Consider the following 24433-nt stretch of genomic DNA (forward strand, 5'->3'; position numbering starts at 1 on the left):
TGCAGGCAAATAATCCTCTTTCTGTTCACAGAGATTAAAACTGCTACCCAACACTGCTGATCTAAAGTTAATTACAGAACAGAGAAATGAGTGCCACTCAGGAGCTATAGACATAAACACACCCTACACTGTAATTACAATACATCACTGCAATAATGAGCAACATGCACACATTATTTTGATGTAATGAATGTATAAAACTGAAAAGGCTTCTCCCTCTGTGTTAGACATCTACGTGCCAGATTCTGGTTTGACTGCAAGTGGGAAATAAGGGACACCACTCTGTTTGGAAAAGCCGAGCTCTGGCCGGGGAGTGGGCGTCACCAGCCTGCAGGAAGTGGGGAGGAACGGCCTCGCTGGTGTTGAGCCCGCGGTTGCTAGGAGACCGCCACGCCCCACCCAGGCCCCAAATGGCAGGACGTCCCGCATGAGGCAGGTGAGCCGGCAGGAGAAGGGGAACATTCCAAGAGCTCAGCGCAGGCAGGAGACAGGTAAGGGCTCACAGGCCTGGGGTACAGGGCAGACACTAGCGCCCCCTGCAGGCTGAAACCCGAGGCTCACAGTAGCTGCGGGGCGCGTCTCCCCCATCCGGGCTGTGGCGTGGAATCGGGGTCCGCACTGGGTCGCTCACGGGGGCCACTCTTCTGTGTTCAGGGAGAAGAGACACATCCACCCCGGTCGGAGCCATGGAGAGGCTTGCCTCTCTCCCTGTGACGCTCCCTGGGGAGACGGGCAGCTGCCGGGAGCAGGAGAGCCTCCAGGAATCCTTCCAGAGGTTCCGGCTGCGACAGCAGGTACTCCCGCCGCCGGAACAGGGGAGCCTGGACTGGTCTCGGAGGCATTGCGGGCAGAAGAAACCAGTCCAAATCAGAGCTTCAGCAGCACGCACACCCAGCGGTCTCCGGTCGAAATCCTTTCACATTCCAAGACGCAGAACGCGTTTCCACACAACAGTAATCGCATCACACGGGAGAGTGAGAGTCTGAGTGTCTCTGATCTCGGCACGTTACAGTTAGTCATCCGAATGGTTTGCGTGCTGCTTCTAGGGTAGTCTGGCAACTCTTCGCTGAAGTGTGTTCCAATCCAAATTACTAGGTTTCCGTCCGTTCAAGAATTTGCAGTCTTTGCTGTTTGCCGTTTTAAAAATCTGTTATGTATGCCATGAGTTGCCGGCTGTTTCCATGAAGAGTAATAAACTGCTGCAGTAACGAAGTCGCTGCACCAGAGATTCCGAGAGTCAAGGCTGAGACATTCTGTCCAGAAGCACGAGGCCAGGGGAACGACTGAACGCCACAGCTGCACTCTGAGGGAGGGAGGGAGGGAGGCCGGGAAGCACAGCTCAGGCTTGACACAACCCAGACTGCTCACCGCTCTGCTTCACAACGCATGTTTATGCACAGAGACAACACAGCCGCAGAGGTATAAAGCTCTGTAGGTGGCACGTTCATAGGTGCACATGTTTGTGAGGTGGTTCTACACTTGCAGAAAGCGTGTTTGGCAGACTGGGCATTCCTGCTCTGTATCAGAATGTGACCATGGCAGTGCTCTTTAACCTTCTAAACCCAGCAGCATATGTACAAGTGTGTCACGACCGACTCTGACTTGATTTCGCTGAGAATGCTAAACAAGTCCCGAGACAGCTCTTACAGCCTGCAGCGCTCTTAGAGATGAGGTGCAGCTCTGTCTGGTTCTCGCTGGGGGGGCTGCTGGTGTGAATTTGTTCTACCCTTCCCAGCTCTTTGGTGCTTCTTGAGCATTTCCAATGGTCAACAAGCTGTTGAGCTGAAAACAGCACCAGAACACTGCCTCCTGCACAAGTGCTGTGTACTGAGAGCGGACAGCCAGCCAGTTTGTCTTCCTCACCTCAGGCTGTTACAACGTCATGCTCAATATGGTGGATTCTGACTTCACATGTCATTTTCAAAACAGACCAACCATGGCAACACAGCCGGCAGGTGTGTTTCATTGGTTTACTCTGACACCTAGTGGTCACCCCGATGATCTGCAGTCTGCATGCCACAGCCATGCACAGGTGAAATACAGAAATGCACAATTCCATGGAAAAGTACTGGGTGTCATGTCTGCCACCTCATCACAAAGAACAGTGTTCTGCTTCAGCAAGTTGTGACTTATGTTGTTGCTGCAATGTAGCTCGGCGCTGGAATTATTCCATTCATTTCTCTCTGGTGTTTGTTAGTCAGAGCACAGCAGTGGCCTGACATTTTAATGTTAGTCCTGTTTGTAATCTTGTTTTCACAGCAGGGTTGCATTTTAATCACTGGTGTACTGACGTCCTCCCTGGAATGCAGTGTATCTAGTCTTGTCAGTCAGCTGCATTTAGTAATATTATCCTTCTGCATGCACAATGAAGAGAAAATGTCAAATGACTGGTAGTTTACAATAATCATCATCATCGTTTCTGTCATCATTTAATATAAACGCATGAGGCCATCTGTACAGCTTCTTAGGGATTTTCTTAAGCAAGGGAAATGAAGACGTTAGAAATGTCTTACTCTGGATCAACATGTAGTTCCTGTCTGCAGTCTGAAGCTGTCTTCTGCTCTTCTGATCCCGAGTCCTGGCCTTCTTCAGAAGAGTTTCAGACAGCAGCGCACATGCACTTGCTTGTCCTCAAGGGGGAGCTGTTGTGTCTCTTTCCAGCACGGACAGGTGTAAGAGCTGATACCGGTCTGTAACAGGCTCTGTTTTTTAGACACTTCATCATTACATCATCCTACATCTGGTCTGTCTTTCTGTCCATCGGCATCAGTTTATTCATTCTCTCTCTCATCTTTTAAGGAAACGTCACTGGGGTAAATTCACACAGTGAACAGAAGCTTTTGTCCAAGACTCGCATCTAAAATTGTGGTACACATATAAGCTAATGCAGGGTTTTCCATTGTTCAGAGATGCTGTGGAATAATCTACTTAATGAAATAAGGAGTCCTAAAAATTTTCAAATCTTACCTCAAAGCCAACTCGCTAAAACCTCTGAACACATTCCTTTAATTTTCCGAATCTGCCTGATGCTTTTCCCCAAAGCTTCTGTCACTTGGACTCTTTCGCGGAGCCTGGCAGTTTCCTTGATCAATCTGACTGCAGTTCCCTGTTAAGGGAACAACAGCTGTGCCCCCTGGGATTTGAACCCACAGCCTTTACTGTTATGAACCCAGAACCCCGACTGCTCCTCCACACCGGTGCCTTATATGCGCCACTCTTAAACATCGTATTATTGTGTTTAAATTCAAGATTTATATCCTCAGTTTTACTGTACAGCATTTTGAGATATTATGTACTATTAAATAAAAATGAGGCTCAAATTTAAATTAAAAGGCTATTTAATGAAATTGCTTTCCTTCCTGTGGCCTGAGTTTGCCCTGCTTTTCTGCAGTGACCCCTGAAGCTTAAAGAGTGTGTCCTGCTCTCCAGTGAGCTCTTCAAGCAGACACACCTAGAACACAGCAAGGAGACAAACTGCATTTACAGTGTGTTGTTAGGGACATGCTTGTTTACAGGCAAGGTTGTTAAATATTTTTTTGAGGTACAAGTGGAGGCCAGGTTTCACAAATGATCCCATACCCAGACCCAGACGAACAGGACCTGTGCATGACTGCGAATGAGAGAGGGCCGCTGGACCCCCCTGGCTTGTCCGGGCCAGTGAACCGGGCCAGTGATGGCTGCCTGGGCCCAGCAAGAGCAGAAGAACCGCCCTGCTGCTTGGCCACTGCAGCCAGGGTGCAAGAGGTGTAGCTGGCAGCTGAGGCTGTACTATTACTGTATCTGAATCCTTGCATAGAAAGGACGCCCCTGAGATGAATGTTTCTTATTCAGGCGATGCCTGATTTCCCTGTCATTCCCCTGTGCCGAAGGTGAGAGCAGAGCTGCGCTGTCCTCTCTCTCCCCTCCTTGGGTTCTGCTCTGCTGGCTGCACCCCGGTCCGGCTGCAGTGCTGTTAGTGGGGAGCCCAAACTGTGTGGAGTTAACTCCCCCCACCAATAGTGGCGCATCAGCAAGGACACAAGGCGTGCCACTGTGGCCGCCAAGGACTGCAGATCAACAGGTTTCTTCCACTCTCCTCAGACGCTTAACTAAGCCCATCATTACATCAGCAGAACAATACCCTGCCACTCTCCTAGATCCTCAGAGCACCAAAGCCTGCAATGCGACAATGCTGCTACACAACACAAACAGTGGAAAGCAACTAAAATACCGTAATCAATATAGAATAGTTTCAACGTGAAAACAGAAACGATTCTGGAAATTTCTGGTACTCATTTGCACTGGAGAGTGAGTCCATCTTTCTGCGCCAAGCCTGTAGTTCCTTACAAAAAGAAAAGCTGTATGTACCCAGCAGTGAAGGACTGCTGGGAGAGCGCCTCCTGCTGGGTCAGGTCAGTAAGGCACTCCAGCTGGTGCAGGGGATGGGTAGGAGCTGTGGGTGTCCTCATTAACCCTGCCAGGGCCTGTTACTGCTCAAGCACCAGCCCCCCTTCCGAGCGCAGAGCCAGGACTGCGTGAACAGCTCTTGTTTTTCTCCTTCCTCCCTGCTCCCACGGGTGCAGCCAGCGCTCTGTTTCCAAGGAAAAGCCTCCCGTCTGATGCAATTTCTCGGCAGAGTGTCTCCCCAGGGGCCCGACCCTCCGCTCCGGGAGCAGGAGCCTTTAGAGCCGCACCCCCTGCACAGCAAAGCACAGGTCAGGTGAAAACACTGCAAGGCGTAATTGTGCTGCTTCAGCTTAATGGCTTCTTGGGTTGATTTCATTTTAAAAAACTGGAATTTAATTCTTTAACGAACTGGTGCATGAACAGACTTCTGGGAATCCCGTGTGTGGGGAGAGATGCAGGACTATATGTTTGGCTGCTTTAGGTTTTATCTGGTCTGCCATCTCCTGCGTGAGTGAACACAGGTGGGAATTTGCATGTTTGCCATCAGATTTGGCGAATGCCTTTTGATCACTGCGTATCTTCAGAAAGATATGGGTGAAAACAAAGCCCAGCGTGTTCGTCTGTCTATATGTACAGTCCCACTGCCAGAACCCCCAGGTATGACATCCCCTTGAAAGGGAAAGGCATAACTCGCAAACTAAAGCCCAATAAAAAAGGCGCCATCCTTCGGATGAGACGTAAGAGTAGGGGTGTTACCCCAGTGTCCTAACCAAATTTCCCATTGGCCCTTACCAATCATGGCTTCCTAGTAACCCCCATTTCTGAACTGGCTTAATCGCTCTGCTCTCCTTCCCACTGGGAGCTGGAGTGTGGGGAGCGGACAGGTGCATCATCCAGGTGGGGCTACACACTGGTGGTGGTGGAGGGGATCCCCATTACCTGTAAAGTGCATTGAGTGGAGTGTCCAGAAGAGCGCTATATAAGCACAAGGCTTATTACTTTAAAGCCCCTAAGACAGGACGCCCAGGCTGGAATGAAACCCAGGCCCCAGGCATCAAGAGGCAGCAGAGATCACCTCTATGTTCCTGAGCTGCACTACAGTGAGAAACAGGGACACTAAAGCACGAATCAGAACTCAGAGTGATCCCAGCACAGACGCAAACACATCACAGCAAACCTATTTGCTATAGTGGATGCCTTGGTCCAAGGCACGCTGTACAGGTTGCAAACCTACAGAGTTCCTTCTCTGTACACCTCCTGTATAAGATGATTAGAGATCAGCAGCTTTGCAACAGACCCGACAGAATGAAATGAACTAATGGCAGAGCCCGACTCCCACACACGCGTCTCAGTGAAACGTAGCGCAGGGCAGTGAAACCAAGGTGGCCGAATGCAGAGCTACAGGAAAGTGCGCTGGAGCCTGCGAGAATTCACAAAGGCAAGCGGATCCACGCGGGGAGCTCTGGAAAACCATGGGGAGACAGCAAACCGACCTCAGCCGACCTCCACAACAAGGATCTGCTCATCAGACACTTGACGAGCGACACTGGGCGACGTTTTCCCCACCTCCTGATGCGCAAACTCCACACATTGCTCCAGGGGCAGGGAAACGGCCTGGAATACTGCGGTTCGCTAGACTCGAGCACCGAGCTCTGTGGCAGTGGGAAGGGCACCGGCACGGCCGCGGAGGACAGGACACCTGAGGCCGGAGTGGTGGCCGGTGCCGACATCCTGCAGTTCTAATCTGCCCCAGCGCCACGGTGTAGGCCCGGCTGCTTCTGCTCCTCCTTTGTTCCCCTGAGCCATCTGTCAGGATGCCCTCCACAGATGGGCCTAATTAGTGGGTGCGCCTAGAAATTAACTCCTTGTTTGGCCATAGCAATTAGGAGGGGGTGGGTGGCAAAGGGTGACAGACTGTTAATAGGGGCCATTCTAACTGGGGCTCTCCCACTGAGGCCACGGGCTGGGGAAGAACTTTACAAACACCTGCCACATCCTCACACCTTCCCTCTCCTGTTCCTTGAAGTGCCATCGCACGTTTCACAAAGACAGACCGTCTGCGGCTGTGCTGGATGTGTGTAGCACGTGAACTCTGATGGGGAAATGCATCCCTCGCAAGAATGTGCTGGGTTTCCTGGAGCCCAGGAGGAAAGCAGGAAGTGTAAACTATGTAAATGCAGCAGCTCTGTGAATCAGGTGTTTCTTCTGCTGAAATGATTTCTGTGAAAACACTGAAAGTATCTGTTAATCCTCTGCTGTGTGTAATGATTGTTGTTGTATCTGGGTACTGTTTTCCACACAACTGAGAGATACATCAATGGCAGGGAATGCACATGCACACAAAACACAGAGAAACCTGAAGCACAGTATTACCACTGTTAACACTAAACATGGGGTCAGGGGTCAGGGCCCTCTACAGCAGTGGGGGATTAAGAAAAGCCGCTTGTCCGGTTCTGTTTAGCTTTAATAACTCAATTTCACTCAGTCCCACTGATAAAACCTGATATTCCTTCTACTCCTCACACACAGCAACAGGCAGCTGCCCAAACCATAAACTGAAGACATCAGTTCAGCAGCAACGAGAACAGCTTTGCATGCTTATTTGCTTTTATAAACAGGGCCAGGAGGGCACAAGCTCTCGGCCAGCGGACCACAGTCTCCAGGCAGAAATCCCTCTCTGCTTTTCCCATGCAAATCGATTTGAATAGGAAAATGAGAACCCGGCCTTTGGCACATGCCAACTCCTCCCCAGGTCCCCGGTTTTCAGCCTCCACTTACTTGTCTTGACCTCAGACAGGGGTGTAAACTCGGCCGAGAGGCGGGGACAGATTGCCGAGATTTGAGACTCACGTGCGCTCAGGTAATGGAGATCAGCAGGTAGGAAGTCCAGGCATGTGTGTGCTAGTGTGCACTTTGAACTGAGCTTTGACTGACGCAACATTATTGTCTGGATGAAATATAATTCACTTTTTATTAGGAAAAGAGGACTTCCCTTCCCCCATATTTTCCTCCCTGCAGCCAACCATGTAACTGCTGTTGAAGGTCACACCTGGTGAGCTATTGTTGAGTTATGATCCATATAAAAATTACTCGTAACAAGGTGCTGTAATGCAAAAGTAAACAACAAAAGTGAAATCTTTTCTACCCTCTCCACACCTGCTGTGGGGATGTCTTTACGCTCCAGGGAGAGTACAGCAAGGGAGGAGAAGGAAGAATGACTGACTCTAGCGGTTCATTCTCTTGCATATACTGTACATATACCTCATCTCTTACAGTTCTTTAATTACCTAATATTTAATCGAAGTTTCGAAACTTCAGATTTAGAAAAACCTACGTCACTAAGATATTCATACAGATTTGGGTTGTTGTGAATTCTGAAGTTTACTTTAGCAATTAAAACTGCAATTTTCCCCTCCTTCTGCACTGTGTGTGCAAGACTGTGACGTGAATAAACTCTGACAGAAGAACAGAAGAACGGTCATAAAGATGTGCCTCCCCTTATTTTCCACCTGTGCTCTGGCACATGCTTCAGCGCGCGCTCCGAAGAAGTTCACCGGGAATACCTTTCTGCTCGAGTCTAAAATGACTCCAGTAATTACATCACACCAATCCAACCATTTACACCTTATCTGAACTGTCTCATTTCCCTTTTATTAACCAGTTCTTGAATGCCCAGTCATTGCCATTGGAGAACTAATCTTTTCTGAGAAATGTTTATCAAAAGGCTTCTATAGTATATTGTATATTCACTTTGCATCCATTGCTGCTGCTTTTACACTTCAGTGAGACCTGTCTTTTCTAAATCCAGGCTGACTAAGCGCTAGAGTCCTATTGCCATACAGGTGGTCCTCTAGTTTAGTTCTAATTATCGTTTCCATAAACGCACACGTAACAGAAGCAAGACGTACTGGTCTGTAATTACTGGTGGGATTGTGTCGCCCCTGCCATGTCTCCCAGGCAGCCTGGCCCAGAGACACATCAGCAGACAGATTAAAACAGTGCCGGGAGTAAAGACATGTAATCTTCACAGGCATCCAGCTTTGATCTCGGACAGGTGAGACTGTTTACAGTACACGGGCGCCCACAAGCCTTCCACGGGGTGTAGAGGAGCACCGACTTCCTCATCTGAAATACTGGACCAGCTCGGGTTCAACAGCGCATGTGGCACCGGCCTTTATTACAACAGCTACAGATTTATACAGCGGTCGGACGGCTTTCTGAACTTCACAGGAACAGCATCATTGTGTTTGAGCAAAAGTCTCATTTCCTTTTAACACGCGAGATAACGCTGTGATCACAACAGCTCACTTCTGGGAGCCACCCCGATAGATGCTAAAGTAAACCTCTGCTTTTGTCATCTATCATGTTTTAATTAAGAATTAACCATGATAAGATGGATATACTAGAGAGTACTGATTTTTCAATGGCACCTTTCCTTGAGAATTGCTCTGGAGTGATTAAAGGAAAGCCTCTGCCTGAGACATGAGTTTTTTCACAATAAGAAGATCTTATATAATGGAAGCTGCGTGAATATGCGTAAAAATAATTTAATTACAGTTATTAATTAAATTTGCGCCTGTCTGTGTGGAGATTGCATGTTCTCCATGATATCTGGAGCTGGAGCTCATGTTTCTCTCACGCTCCTCAAACACACAGGTTGGGTCTGACTGGCTGCACTGAACCCCTGCCTTCCACGAGGACTGGGCTGGGCTCCCTGTCCTCATCACATCACTGCAGGGCGACCAGCTGTGCCTGTGCCTGCCTCCATATAGCGTGATGTACCGTATGCTGGTCGAGGGTGTCACACACTTCAAGAACATGATACTTCTTTACCAAGCGGACTTAGCCTTTGATTAAAGGCACCCAGCAAACTTAAAGGACTGGAGGCTGGAGAGGTTGGAGAACACTGAGCCCTGATTGATCAGCATCCTGGCCTCAGTCATTCAGGATCTGCATCCCGGCTCTGGGAAAGGGAGTCTCCATCTGCAGTCGCCTTCCAGCAGACAGTGAAAGCACACAGGGATGCTCCCTCCTTCCCGAAGGCTATCAGTAGTATTTCCATGCCATGCAAATCCCAACTGAAGCATGAGGAAGTGATCCTCTGCCGGCAGAGCTACAGGCTAGACCAGGGAGGCTGCATTTGCAATGGATGAAAAGTAAACGTGCTTTAAAAGTAAAATAAATCTTGCAAATATTTATGCAATCCATTTACATGTTTTAGGATGGGGAAAAAGGAAATGAAAAACTTATAAACATCCATCTTTATGCCTATTTCTGAACAATATGTGTTTCAACTCGAAATACCAAATCAAACGCTATACACTTCAGTAATGTAAGAGTGGGAGTGATGGCCTTCTCCAGTCCAGAGAGCTAAGTGGATCCCTGGATTCATGACCGAGTGAGGCTGCGAGGCTGCAACACCACAGGATAACAAAGGAACCTGGCAAAGGAACCGGGGGGGATGGGGGGGGAGATACGATCACCAAGGTGCTCCTGTTCACCTGTCCTAAAACCGTCCGCACATCCAGCCCACAACAAACACCAGCTACGAGGGGCCCGATCGATACAGTTCAACAGGGCCCCGAGAAGGAACCTCCACACAGACGACAGGTCTAGATTCACCACAGGCCCTTCAGGACTCACAGACCGTCGCACAACCCCTGCCGGAGCCCAGAAATGGGCAGCCTCTGGCAGTACCGACCATCCAGGGAGACAGAGCGGCCATGGATGTGGCACAAAGGTCTCCAGCAGCAAAGAAGCAAAGGAGAGAGGACAGTCGGTGGGGAAGACCTTCCCCTTATCATGTGCAAGACACTCCAGTGGAATACCCAGCTGTTGGCCCTAGTGGGGACTGATGCAGTTGCTTTGGTTAAATGCACCAGCTCAAAGAATTCAACTTGGTCCATAGGCAAAACAATGGCTTTTGATACTTCTACTCATGTGTGCTGGGATGCTGACCACATGCCCCTAACCTGCCGAGAAGCATGGTGTCCTGCTACAGCCAGACACACCCTCTCACTGCCCCGTACCCCGTACACCCAGGCTTCCTGGACACTCCTGCACCCAGCCCAAAGACAGAAGCTGGCACTACAGATCATCCCGCCTGCTATGGATGTTTTCACTACTGCAGGACGATGGTCTACATGTGAGACAGGATCGGCGCACCAGGGATGTGGAACAAGGATCTCCTGGAGGACAGCGTCCTCTCCAGCAGACCTCACCTCATCGTGAAACTCGGCCTGTGTTGAGGATGTTGCTTTATTGACACAGGAAGTGAAGATCACATGACTTCAGACATGCCTGTGCTGGATGAATAGTTCCTCAAATGCAGAATGGGACCAAGTCCCTGATCTTGAAGTTCTGCCTGAAAAACCCTTTCTGGATCTACTACCAGAAATAAGCTTTTTAATTATTTCTAAGTTATTTCTAAGTGGAAACGTTCAATTCTCTCTTCTGCAAATCTGGAGAAGGATGGTTGCTAGTCATGTTCAGTCTGTTTACACTTGATTGAGCTGCAACAGGCAGATATCGATGTCCGCTAGCAACACGCCTGCCTCTGAGGTCATCAGGTCTAATAAGTTGTAAGGTGATTCCATTTAAAACTCGAAGCTAATTCCTGGTAGATCTCCCAGAGACACCGTGACAGTGTGAGCGCTCTCAGACAGCAGCTCCAGGTGTAAGGGAGTCAAGGACGCCAACAGCAGGTACTTAAAGATCTGTCCTTTGAACTCCACCGACAGATCCTCGCTTTCTGTCTTCACAACAGAAAGGCTGCCTGACGTCTGGCTTGGAAGATGAAGCATTTGCCCTGGATCCCCAGCCAGGTGCTGTCTTTGAGAAGGCTGTGCTGATCTTATTTAGTCTGTGCGTGTGATTACACCCGACCTCACACACACAGGGAGAACATACAAACTCCACGCAGACAGCACCCCAGGAATTGAACCCAGGACCCCAGAGCTGTGAGGCAGCAATGCTGACCTCTGCGCCACTGTGCCGCCCCCCCAGATAACCAGTCACTCAATACGGTACACCTATTTTCCAGTCAAAACACACCGTCTCAGAACTTAATACAGGCACCGGATTAACCCTCTGTGATACGCAGTGGCCTTTCATTGTATGCTCTCCCTAAGTGAAGCATCCCTGTTAACGTGGCCTCTGGGAAGGATCCATGGGCTGGCCCACACACAGCTGTCCAGGTGTGGAAACTGATGTAGGGTGTGTGGGGGATGGAAGAAGACACAGCTTGTTTTCACATAATAAAACCAGCCAATATCAAAGACACCGAGTGCGGAGGGGGGAGATCTATCCTCAGAACGGTGATCTGCAGTGATCTGGGAAGACGGAGCCTATGCACCAGAGCTATACCAGTGTTCACAATTTGCAGATGACATCATTTTAATTCCGTTCTTTACCTTGTTTCTCTGAAGGCAGCCGGAGCTGTAGCAGTGTTTGGAAGCATGTAAAATGGACATGAGTGTGACTATAGCTTTAAGAGGGATATCCTACTCTCTTTATGTATGTTATCTGTTTATATTACAAAAAACATGAGATTAAAACTAAAAATAGTATATTGTCCTTACAGAAAAAAGTGAACATTTCAGATAAAACGGGAGATACATTCTACTTGTATGACGAATCCTGACTGTCAGTGAAATTCCCTCCTTTCTGAGCAATTAGGAATTAAATAAAACGGAATTCCTTTGCTGTGTAAGAGGCTCAATACTGTACCAGGCAAAGGTTTCCACCAAACAATTCTTGCATAACTGGGAGAGATAACAGGGAGCAGACTCTCCACCAGCCACTATGGGAAACTCTAAGAGCGCCTTCACGTCTTCTGGGCTTTCACAGGTAGGGAAAACATAATCTCCTCAACGCCAGAGTCCTTTTAAAATGTGTGTATTTGAGCTGAGTCGTTGGGGTTGAGTGTAGCCGGAGAACAGTGCACAGAAGCCGGGCCGTGGGGAGAGGGAGCAGGGCTGGGAGAGGCGTCTGGGGGCTGCTCCGCGCTGTGGGGAGCCGCTGAGCTCCGTGATGGATAGCAGGGGTCAGTCCGGCAGAGCGTCAGGCTCACGTTACCTCTGCAGCGGGGGAGGAAGTGAGCCAGGTAGGCTACCTTTTCCTAAAAGCTGCTTTCTTAAAGTTCGAAATCGAAACACGGAGCTGTTTTTTTCTGCCATTTCAGGGGGGAAGGCTGTAAGCTTGTCTTGCTGTCTCAGTGATTAAATGATGTTATTAAAAGGCAGGCTGTGCGAATGTGTGTGACTGTGAGAACAAAGGAATTATGTTTCTAAGTGCAGAAATAATCACATGCCCAGGGTAGGTCTCAAATTTATGACTTGGCTACTTCGATATTTCTTTGTAGGCTTTTATGAACTTTATCTAGAACCTTCAGATAAGGTTAGCAATACATATTGCATTGGGAACTTTGACATCGTTCTGTGACTTATTACAAAACTAAAGAAGTACCGTAACTTGAATACTGAAAAGATTTTAAAGTGCCATATACTGTCCGCAAATACCAACCATTCCTGCAAGGAGAGCAGAGTCAAAGTATCCGTTTCCAGCTCTGAACTCTGCGACAGTGCCGTGACGAATGCGATCAGAGGAGTGGCGCAGGCCCTGCTGCCTCCATGACTCCGCTGTAACGGCCACAAGCAGAGGCGGCAGGTGGCTGCAGCCTGCAGATAAAGCTCCTAACGAGCCCACACCTTTTCTGACTCACTGTGCTTTACGACCCGGCTGCTCCAGCCCCTCCTCTCACCTGGGGCAGGTTAAGGTGGGGGGAGGGGTGATCTGGGGAGCAGTCTGGCACATCTGGCCAGGGGCTGAGACTGTCCAGGCCAAGTGGACTTATCTGTTAGCTTTCTGCTGCACTGGCTGCTTTTCAAAAGTTGAAGAGCCTGCTTCATTTGAGTGCCTTTCATTCACAAAATCATCCCATGTCCAATGAAATCATCTTCTGTGAAAGCTTTAAACGTGGTTATAACTTCCTCAATCATTTACTATCTTGGCATTTTGAAGGCAGGCTGCAGGCGAATTTCTCCCTGCAGGGTTGTTACGTCATGCGTCTGTTTAGGTCAAAATGCTACGTTAACCTTTGTAGAGGAGTTCTGCCAGTGGGAAAGAAAGCCTGCGGGTTGCAGTTTAACACAAACCATAGACACACACTGCATGTGAGCTGTCAGATCTCGTCAACTGGATTACACATAAACATACAGACACCCCGAAACAATTAACAGAAAAATTAAAAACCCGTTACACCATTTGTACGTCTTTAGGATCAAAAACTCCCAATTGCCTCAACTCTCTTAAATGAACTCCTAATTAAACTAATACTTTTCTACATAGAGTTTACAAATTGTTCTTGCCTCTGAAACATTATCAGGTAATTTGGAATCGACACCTTTCCAGGGCTGAAGACAACATTAAATTTGAAGAGAGGCTAATTAACAAGGGTTAAGTTCACTGACAGGATGGGGAGGCTGGGGCTAGAGGAACAGGCTGGGCCAGGAGCTCAGGGGTGGCAGACAGAGACAGACTATCCTCCTGTCCAGGGTGCCAGCGAGCATCATCGCCCTGCACTACCCCACGGGTCCCCAGGTCCCCAGTCGGCAGCACTCGGAGCTCGGGCCTGGGCAGTGTCCTATGGCAGCACGAGGGCACACGTTCACAGTGTACACAGAGATGAGGGAGGAGTGGTTAGCTTGTTTCAAGGGCAGTACACCCAACCATTCTCCAGATACACAGCGGCACCCCACAACCCCCTAGTGTGTACACCCTGTAGTGCTGTACACTCTGCTACTCCTCAGTATGAACAGTACTGACCCAGGTTTACCAGTACATATACCACATATCCCACTATACAGCACAGTATATGCCAGTATCCCAGAGTATATACAGTGCAGTATACTCACGTATGTGGATTTATAATTGTATGTAAATCCCACATTTGCCATTTTTTTTCAGAATATATGAGTATATACTGTGTACTCAGTATTCCCTACAGCATAATCCCAGTATATGCTGTACAGTGTATCCCATTATTCCACAGTAAAATAGTACACTATACAGCATTATTGTCCAGTGTAAATATATTAAAGACTCAATGTAGACCTACCTTGCTCAACATTTTAATGGAAAATGGTAAATATCTGTACTATACAAAGTTTTTAACTGTCTATTTACCTGCACTAAATACTGGAACCTTTTCAATAACAATTCATACAGCTCTGCAAGTGTTTATAGAAACATTGTTTCCTTCAGTCCTGTATAAAGGCAATGTTCTTTGTGAGTGTCTTACATCAGACAAATTGTGTTTTACAGCAGAAGACAGTGTAGTTAAAATGACTATTCACAGAGGAACCTAAACAAATTCATTCAAATAACGGAATTTGACTGCAAAGCAGCGCCAACTGTGATTGATGCTACACGTCTCCCCAGAAAGCACACTGCCTATAAACACTCAAAATGAAAATGACCTGAACGGGTGACCAACATCTGAGCAAACACTTCATTAACATTATCATCAGTAGTAGCAGTGTCGTCTGACATGACAGAACAATGTGATATATTCCATCACTCATTCAGTTCAGTTTCCTTTTTCCATGTGTTATCGCTGCTTTGGCCAGTCACACTTATACTTGCTTTGCTTTGTCCAGCCTGTCTCCCCTGATCCTGTTCCCTCATCCCTCAGTCTCCCCAGCTCCCAGGCTGCCACCCTGTCCAGGCCCTTTCCTGTAGCTGAAGCAGGACTGATCAATAGCCTTGATTTCTGACTGTCCCGCTCTGGAGCTCACCGCACCATAAATACAGTGGAGCAGAAGGGGCTGCCAGCTCATTCCCAAGGGCCTGGGGTGGAGAGGTGAGGGAATTCACCCCAGAACTGCTCCCTGTCCTGCAGTTAGACTGGGCTCCTCTGTTCGTCTCGTCCCCCCGAACCCCAAAACTGCCTGCTGCTGCCCAGGCAGCGGGCTGCCCAGGCGACGAGCACGGGCCCTGATTCAAAGCCAGCACTCTCCCTGCGGGAGAGACAGGGAGGTGATGCAGAGGACAACATGCTGCCCCCCACCCCCACCCCTCCATCCATCACGGGAGAGAGACAGAGGTCTCTCTGTCTGCAGCCTCCGGTCCGGGGGGAAGAGGCCAGCAGCCCGAATTACCCTGGCTGCCGCGGGCGACTTGGGCAGGTCGAGCCAGAAGGAGGAGAATCTGCACGGCGTCACCCAGGACACGTTCACACAGGCACCGCCATGCTGGCGGGTCTCTCTCAGATCTGGTGTGAACCTTGCAGCCGGCTGCCCACTGCTGGGAGCATCCTGGGGACACAGCCCCCTCTGCCCCGGCTGTGCTTATCACTGTTCCCAGTCAATCATTTTTAATTGGAGTGGCAAAAGATGCAAAGTACCCGAGTCATGTAACGGAAAAACTGCGGGGAAGGCTTGATAAATAATGAGCTGCACCACAAATACTTCACCCAAGAATGTGAGAGCTACTCCCCCATTTCTTCTATACCAAACCAATGACATCACTTTCCAAACACAGGAAAGTCAGAGGAGTCCTGTCATGGCTTCTGTAACACTTGATTTTGAGCTTCTGATATGGGCTGTGATTCATTTGCCTTGCTATTCTTTTTTAACCTTAGTTATAAAGAATAGAAAATGTAGCTTCTTACATATTCAGTACATTGTAACTGCACATACCCGATGAAGCCCCCTGCTCTCAGCTTCATAAGAAACTTATAGTAGGAATATTAGTGAGGAAGTGTGCTAGGAAGGAAACATACTAGATGGGCACAGATACTAGTGGACACAGGTGTGTATACGCACAGTGTGCTGGACACAGATACGAGTGGATACAAGTGTTTAAACGCACAGTGTGCTGGACACAGATACGAGTGGATACAGTTGTGTATACGCACAGTGTGCTGGACACAGATACGAGTGGACACAGGTGTGTATACGCACAGTGTGCTGGACACAGATACGAGTGGACACAGGTGTGTATACGCACAGTGTGCTGGACACAGATACGAGTGGACACAGTTGTGTATACGCACAGTGTGCTGGACACAGATACGAGTGGACACAGGTGTGTATACGCACAGTGTGCTGGACACAGATACGAGTGGACACAGGTGTGTATACGCACAGTGTGCTGGACACAGATACTAGTGGACACAGGTGTGTATACGCACAGTGTGCTGGACACAGATACGAGTGGACACAGGTGTGTATACGCACAGTGTGCTGGACACAGATACGAGTGGACACAGGTGTGTAAATTCAAAGTGTGCTGGAAACCGTTGTGTGTATATATGCACAGTGAGCTGGGCACAGATACGAGAGGACACAGGTGTGTAAACGCACAATAAGCTCGGCACAGATACTAGTGGACACAGGTGTGTTACGCACAGTGTGATGGACTATATACTAGTGGACACAGTGTGTTACGCACAGTGAGCTGGGCACAGATACTAGTGGACACAGTGTGTTATGCACAGTGTGCTGAGGGCATGTACAGAGTGTGACAGTGCACAGAGATCTCTCCCTGAGGATCAAAGGGAGCTCTCTCACTCACCCATGAGGCAGGCAGGTGGCAGCTGGCCTGTCCCAGCATGTCCTTGCGTGTGTGTGGGCGTGGGCACGGGCACGTGTTATTATCAAAACAGGGACAACGTCTGAGACAATGTCCCTACAAACTGTAACTCCTGGCAAACAGACAAGGCGGAGACGTCCTCACAACAAGCATGACTTTTCACAAACCAGACTGCATTAGTTGTACATCTAAAAGTACCAATTAAAAATAGTCCATTTTCACCACTGCATTTCATACAGAGCAATAAATAAAAACTTTACAAAGAGAGGAACACGTGGTCACTAACAAGGTGAGGAGCTGTTCAAGGACACCAGCTTTACTATAACACTGATACTCTGACGCTACACAAGGATCCTGTATCTTCAATATATACAGATCACCAAACTGGATACTGAGATCTTGCTCAGAATAATAAAGATAACAGCAGAGAAAAAGCACAGGCTGACAGAATCAGTGGCCTATGTAATTGTAAAGTTCCCTTACACCATTGTTTTGTAATAAGAGTAATAATATAAATGGTTAAATTCCACATACAAAAGAAAAATATTTGACTGTAGCTCCGTCCTGAAACAACCTATTCAGAACATGACAATAAACCAATTCCTTGAAAATGATCGAGAACACATGTACTTCCATACGGGCACTCTGATCGAAAATGCTTGGTACGGTGAGATGAGCGCCAGGAGCCTGACTTCAGTCTGTGCACAGTGTTTACAGAGACTGGGGCCCTTGTCCTGATGAAGAAATGAAACATCTGTCTGGAGAGCAGGCAGATTTGGCATAATAACACGTCTGTCCTGTGTTAAATTGGGAGGAGCTCCCGGCAGGCATGGGGAGGCAGGAGAGACCTCACCAGCACCTGTAGGAGCCAGGCAAGTGACCTCAGCCGGACAGCCGGACAGCCTGCCAGCTCTTAAAATGAAGACAGTGCTGATTATCAAAACCCCTGCTACCCCTGTAATGCCAAACCCATTCCGATGCTGTCGCTGAAAATATGAGTTCAATCAAGCAGTGTAAGTGTCCTTGCTCACGGTGGCAGAGTTTAGGTGCAGCCAAACCACAGCAAGCAGACAGAAAACAAGTAGCTTAACACTAGCTCCTTTGTGCCAAAGGGAGAAAATCAGAGGCGAAGAGTGTCTGTGTTCTACTCAGAAATGATACATCTTTTAGCTTCTCAATACTGTGCTACTTTTCTTCTGTTCAACCGCAGAGCAAGGTGACCCAGGCTGAAGGACAGGGCAGGGCATTACATTTTTATCACAGCATTTCTGGAGAAGTGGGTAGCAGGGTGGCAGAGGTAGATGTCAGCACTCGCACGGCGCTATGCAAAACGTCAGATCGCTGGCTCACAGATTGCTGATCCTTATCTGACACAGCGGGGCCATGCTCCCATTAGAGCTAGCTGATTGCATATGACAGTGTACGACTTCAGTGCACCCACAGTGTCCCACAGATCAGGGGTCATGGGTCGGGGGATTTAGTGGAGGAGCAGACGTGCTTTCTCGTCTGAAAGTTTACCACGGTACCCCTGCAGTTTTGCTCTGCTTGGTTGTACCAAGCCTGTGTTCTGCTTTGCCATACTTCCCTTCCGATCAGGTCCTGCCTTACCACCCAGTCCAGGCTGAAGGTGTCCAGGCCCGTTGAGCAGCGGCTGCTCAGCTGTCTCAGGTCACCTCTGTGAAGAGAGGCCTGTCTGCAGCCTCACACAGCAGACTGGACTGAGACTGCCAGCCCTATAGGGAGATTAGCTGTCCCGTCCCCCTCATGTGTTAATGTGGGCTTTCTGTCTTTGCCTCCTAGGGAGCAGGGAACTCCCGATCTCAGCCACAATGAGGAAGAAATAGTTGTACTGTTCTCCAGGGCAACGCTTGGTCTTTTATATGGACTTACTTAGATCTCTGTTCTGTGATTTATTTTTCCAAGACCACCAGCATCACCATTTAAATAAAATGCAGTAAATGAGCACACAACTTGTGTTAATATGCAGAATTAATTATATTAATATGCTTCTTTTTCACACACATAAAGAGTGTAGTACATAATTCATTTGCATTCAGTATTTTTTCACCCATTCCCATTGACCAGCAGTAAAATTAAAAGCAATTTAGCTACATTATTAAAGCAATGCAGTGCCAGAGGTGAGAAGCAGACAGATAACTGATATCAAGCTCAGAATTCTGACCGCTCCAGACTGTGAGACAGCTGTGGAAACGGAACAGTGTTTTGTCAGGAGGGACCTACAGCTCTGGGGCTGAAGCGACTCAAAGAAAGCTGATGAAAGAGTTTGCAGGAGTGAGGCTTGTTGGAACAGACACAGCCCCGCAGTGCCGTGTGTCCGCTGAGCCACGGCTGCACTCAGAGCAACGCAGCCTCCCGTGTGCGGAGACACAGTCACTGGTGACACCGCGCGAACTGAGGGGTTGCATCATGATATAACTGTTTACGTGCTTTTTTCTGCTTAAAATCCGATTCATTAGCTCTAAATAATGAGTATATGACACGAATATTGCCAGTATGCTGCCCAGTCACTCACTGCCTGTGCAGATAGAATATTATTACGAGTACAGAGCCTCTTTGCTGTCTGTATAGATAGAATATTGCCAGTATCTATTCGCTCACTGCCTGTGTTGATGGATTATTTCCAGTACAGTACCTCTGCACTCACTGCCTGTGTATATTATTGTCAGGACAGAGCCTGCTTACTGCCTGTGCAGAAGTAAATTTACCGATACGGTGCCTGTATTATACATAACCACTCTTTTGTCTTTTTTGTGTTTTTGAAATATCACAAAACAAGCCCAGCTGTGTTAAATTAGCCCTGTACAATAGCTGCTTCAGAATACATTTGTACAAAAGGAAAACAGCTAAATTAAATGACAAATAACAGAAGAATGCATTAATGCAGCAATGTCATTTAGGAGAGGTACAATACAGACCTAGAGGTCAACTTTCATCTCCATTCCCTAAACAAACTACAGTCACGGTGTTTTTCACAAACGCACAACCCCACACAAAACAGGCACAGGTGTGTACTCGATGGTGTCCGGGCCGTGGGGGGAGGGTGTGTGTGTGTGTGTGCACACGCCTCAGTGCTCGCCGTCTCACAAGGAGGTGGCATATTGGCAGAGGACATGTCAAGTTGGCAGAGAAGTCAAAGAAAACCATGTAAAAGCTCACATCGGAGGCCATCGTTAGCACAGGCTCCCACGAGAAACCACCAGGCTACCCAGTGGCTTCAACTCTCTGCAGCTGCGGCTTTGGTTCCATTCAACTACACAGATCCCTCGCAGTGCTGGACTGACAGGCCACGCCAGGCACTCTGCACTGCTGTCAGGGGCCTTGGTCGAACGTGCCAGGACCTGGCCAAGGAGCTGCCAAAAGCAAGGAAAACCAGATTTCCCAAGGCAGACATTCCCACACTTCCCAAAACATCCTTACTCTCGCCATGCTGACCTGCCGTGAACGTCTCAGAGCTCGGAGAGTTTCGAGATTTTCCTGAACAATTTTAAGGCAGCAGGGACGATGGTTCAGACAGCGGCTGTGTCAGTTTGGTCGCTCCTGGTCCGGCAGGGTTTGGGCGAGAAGATGGGGTCTGGTGGGATTCTGCCGAGTGGCTGTACGGGAGGGCAGCAGGCCCTCAGGTGAGGGGCTCCTGTGAGCCCAGGGACCCCGGCCTCCCACCCTCCTTCCTTCAGAGCCCAATTATCTCCGGCAGGCCCGGCGCAGTGGCGCTGTTGCTAGGAGAGGCAATTAAAGAACCTCAGTCCCAGCGATTCCCAAGATACCGTATTCAGTAGGTGGAAAAGTGCACCACTTCCCCCACTTCGCCTCTCAATCTGCTTGCTGTATCTACCCACTCCTGTGTTTCTTATCTTCACCCTTCATACCCCAGTATAGGCTCAACTGCTAATTTCTTTTGGCTTTTTCTTCACTTGCTGTTTGCTGATCAATGTTGATAGAAAAGAGCACAGTGAAGAAACACTTTTTAATGCTCATGATTTATAGGTAGTGTTCACAGCCCTGTGCAGCAATAATAGCAGTTTTTTCCAAAGTCATTTTTATTGGCTTACTGTATTTGTGGCATATTGGTGAAAAGGCTGGAATATACACAACCCCAGCGCTACATATGTTTACTGGAGATTATGAACAGGCAGAGATAATTCCACACTGAAAATTATTAGCCAGTGTCCTGGCCTCTTCCTCTCTGCCTTACATTCCTGAACAGAATAGAACGTTCTGTTTTATTCACCTCTACCTGCTCTCCTGCAGCTCGCGTCCTTAACACTGCAACCTATGCTGCTTCACTGGTGCCTCAGTTTCCTTGCCTACACATACTGTATTACCAAGCTCCTCGTCTCACTGCATTTGTGAGTCTGTGTTTGAACTGGTTTCACCTCTTAAGTCCCTCAATCAGAGCCCATTCCATTGTCACACCTACTGCAGTCCTGAAACTACCTACTCCAACGTGCCGAGAACAACAAAGACAACTAATTACATGGGTCACAGGGAGAAAAAGAGTAAGAGGAAGACGATGAAGGAGGAGGAGGAAGCAACAATTACACCACACACTACAGCACATGAAACAATGGAAAGAGTAGCTCTCTGTGACTAAGAGGGAAGCAGCCCAGGTTAAGAACTGGTTTAGTCAGTAACCGACCTCATCTGACTGTTTCACGTAATCAGCCGGTTTGCTGTGCGGGGGGCATCATTACCAGCAATCTGCTTCCATCAAACAGGGCTTGGCTGCCCGCTGGTGCTTTTAGAGTAAAATCACTGTTTCTCTTTGAGGGGCGTGGGTGTGGCGGTGGGGCAGACCTGCACGTCTGACCCCCTGGCTGGCGGCCAGCGAGCTCTCTCCTCCGAGTGCACGTCTCACACACGTTGATCGCCAGGGCTTGCTGCACAGGCCAGCGCCACTCCAAGATCACAACGGCAGGCAAAGTCAGGCATGTCTCTCCAATTACAAGGACGCCAGCTGCTGAGCTGTGCTGCGCATGAACTGCCCCTTCACCCCATTACAACACAGCCCCTTAAGAAGCACCCCCATCTGACACTACGACATCAGTGTGAAAAACAAGATGTAATAGTCAAGACGTCAAGATGTAATAAACTAGCAGACTTATTTATATACTTGTTGGTTTTAAGAATATACATCTGGATTGAGAAAATCTTACCTATCTATATGTATTTTCTATTTATATATATATGCTTTAATTTTACACTGAATTCAATATTTACAATTAATTTTGTCAGTTATAAACAATTTATCAGAAAGTGAAAACTGACATCAGGGCATTTTATTGTTCAGCACTATATGGATTTAATTTGCCATCTGTTTAAAACTGAAGTGTTATTATTGTAAGTAAAAGTAGTACTTTGCATTAATAAATGGCGAACATTTGCATCCATCTCTGTAAAGTACAGCACAGCGTGTTCAACACAGAGCACCAGCTACAGCAGCAGTTAGTAACGACAGTGCAGCGTGTTCAACACAGAGCACCAGCTACAGCAGCAGTTAGTAACGACAGTGCAGCGTGTTCAACACAGAGCACCAACTACAGCAGCAGTTAGTAACGACACTGCAGCGTGTTCAACACAGAGCACCAACTACAGCAGCAGTTAGTAACGACAGTGCAGCGTGTTCAACACAGAGCACCAACTACAGCAGCAGTTAGTAACGACAGTGCAGCGTGTTCAACACAGAGCACCAACTACAGCAGCAGTTAGTAACGACAGTGCAGCGTGTTCAGCACAGAGCACCAGCTACAGCAGCAGTTAGTAACGACAGTGCAGCGTGTTCAGCACAGAGCACCAGCTACAGCAGCAGTTAGTAACGACAGTGCAGCGTGTTCAGCACAGAGCACCAGCTACAGCAGCAGTTAGTAACGACAGTGCAGCGTGTTCAGCACAGAGCACCAACTACAGCAGCAGTTACGACAGTGCAGTGTGGGGTGTAGTTACAGACACGGGCGCAGGCAGGGCAAGCTAGTGTCCTTCTCCTCACAGGCCGTTGCGTGACAGCCCCCCAGAGATACTCATCTGTACACAAATGAGCTGGTGCTCGCTGCAGACTCGGTGCTCTGCCTCATTTGGAAGGCAAATGACAACACCAAACAAAGCACAGCTTTTACAGAGTTAGATTTCTACTCCTCGCGTTACTCCTCACAGCTGCACTGACCCAGAGGATGAAGAGTTTGAGTGTGCAAGTACAGCTTCATCTCAACACTAAATGGATCAAAAAGACACGCTGTGCAATGTGTCACTGTTTTTTTACTGGTCTTACTCACACCTTCCTAACATACCGGTATGAGATGAGACAGTATTGTCAACCTAAGTGTACAGGCAAGAACAGGAAAAAAGCAAACTGGAATAACACAGACTTCCCTGTATCCTATTTACACAGGTTTTAAATGCACAAAACAAACATTTGTATGCAGGATCAAATACAACATTACCTCCCCCACCCTAATACACATTATTACAGCTTTCCCCTGCGTACACAAAGGAGTATTTACGGCTTCTATTTAATTAATCTTGCCTGCATAATGACTGCAGCGAAGCTTAAGAAGACACCTTGGAAAGAGTCATCAGAGCTGTGCAGCCTGTTATCGGGGCCGTGCTGGTGCAGTTTCCCACCAGGCGAGGGGCAATGCCCTCGTGCTCGGTGCCCGGAGCCGCCGCAGGCCTGCCAGCCCAGTGCCTGCCTGCCTGCCATCAAGCCCGCACACCTTCCAGTAGGATGCTTCTCCTCGCCCAGAGGCCCGGGCCAAAGAAAGAGCACCAGGAGGGCCGTGGCGGTCCCCCACAGTGCAGGCAGGGGCCAGCACCAGCCCAGCGTATGCAGGCACGAGGCATGATGCCAGGCCAGCACGTGGTCACATTTAGACAAGCACGCCACAAAACGGCACGAACCAGTGGCACTGCACTCACAGCAGGGCACCGCCAGACTGCAGGCCGTCGGCTCCCCAAACCCCAACCGCCTTCTACACAACTTTCGGGACTGTGAAACTGTCATCACTGGGGATAATTAAGCCGGCCCTTAAGACAACCCAGGAGCTGTGAAAGATCCCTATGCAAATCTCATAAGCTTCTCAGCAGCTGCTTAATACCTCCTGATGACTGCAGCAAGGCTGCCTGGCCTGCAGCTTTCCCAGTCCTGCTCCTTCTTTCCACCGTGAGTGGCCCTCACGCACAAGTACAGCGAGACAGAGTAAGGAAGTGAAAACTTTTAAACACTAAAAGTACATTTTCCCTTCCTGGGTCCAGGGGACATTTTACACTTGGGAAATGAATGTTCAAGCCGACTGTGCCCGTGTATTTAACGTGGAGAGGCGTGTGCTGTGCCCCGGGCTCAGGGCTCAGCGTTACCATTTCTGTTGTATTTTAATTAAAATGGTTCTGCTGCCAGGGTGGCTTATGCTTTGAATCCAGATTTGTTACCCAAAGCAAGGCC

General features: G+C 48.5%; 1 long non-coding RNA gene across 1 annotated transcript; it reads left to right on the forward strand.

The window, feature by feature from the left end:
• Positions 1–118: 118 nt before the first annotated feature.
• Positions 119–22514, forward strand: LOC148642231 (uncharacterized). The gene is made up of 3 exons (XR_015929561.1): positions 119–491; positions 655–794; positions 18781–22514. It is a non-coding gene; the product is annotated as an uncharacterized LOC148642231 (long non-coding RNA).
• The last annotated feature ends 1919 nt before the right edge of the window (positions 22515–24433 follow it).

Source organism: Lepisosteus platostomus, chromosome 23 (assembly GCF_059453375.1).
Source record: "Lepisosteus platostomus isolate fLepPlt1 chromosome 23, fLepPlt1.hap1, whole genome shotgun sequence".
Classification (NCBI taxonomy): domain Eukaryota; kingdom Metazoa; phylum Chordata; class Actinopteri; order Semionotiformes; family Lepisosteidae; genus Lepisosteus; species Lepisosteus platostomus.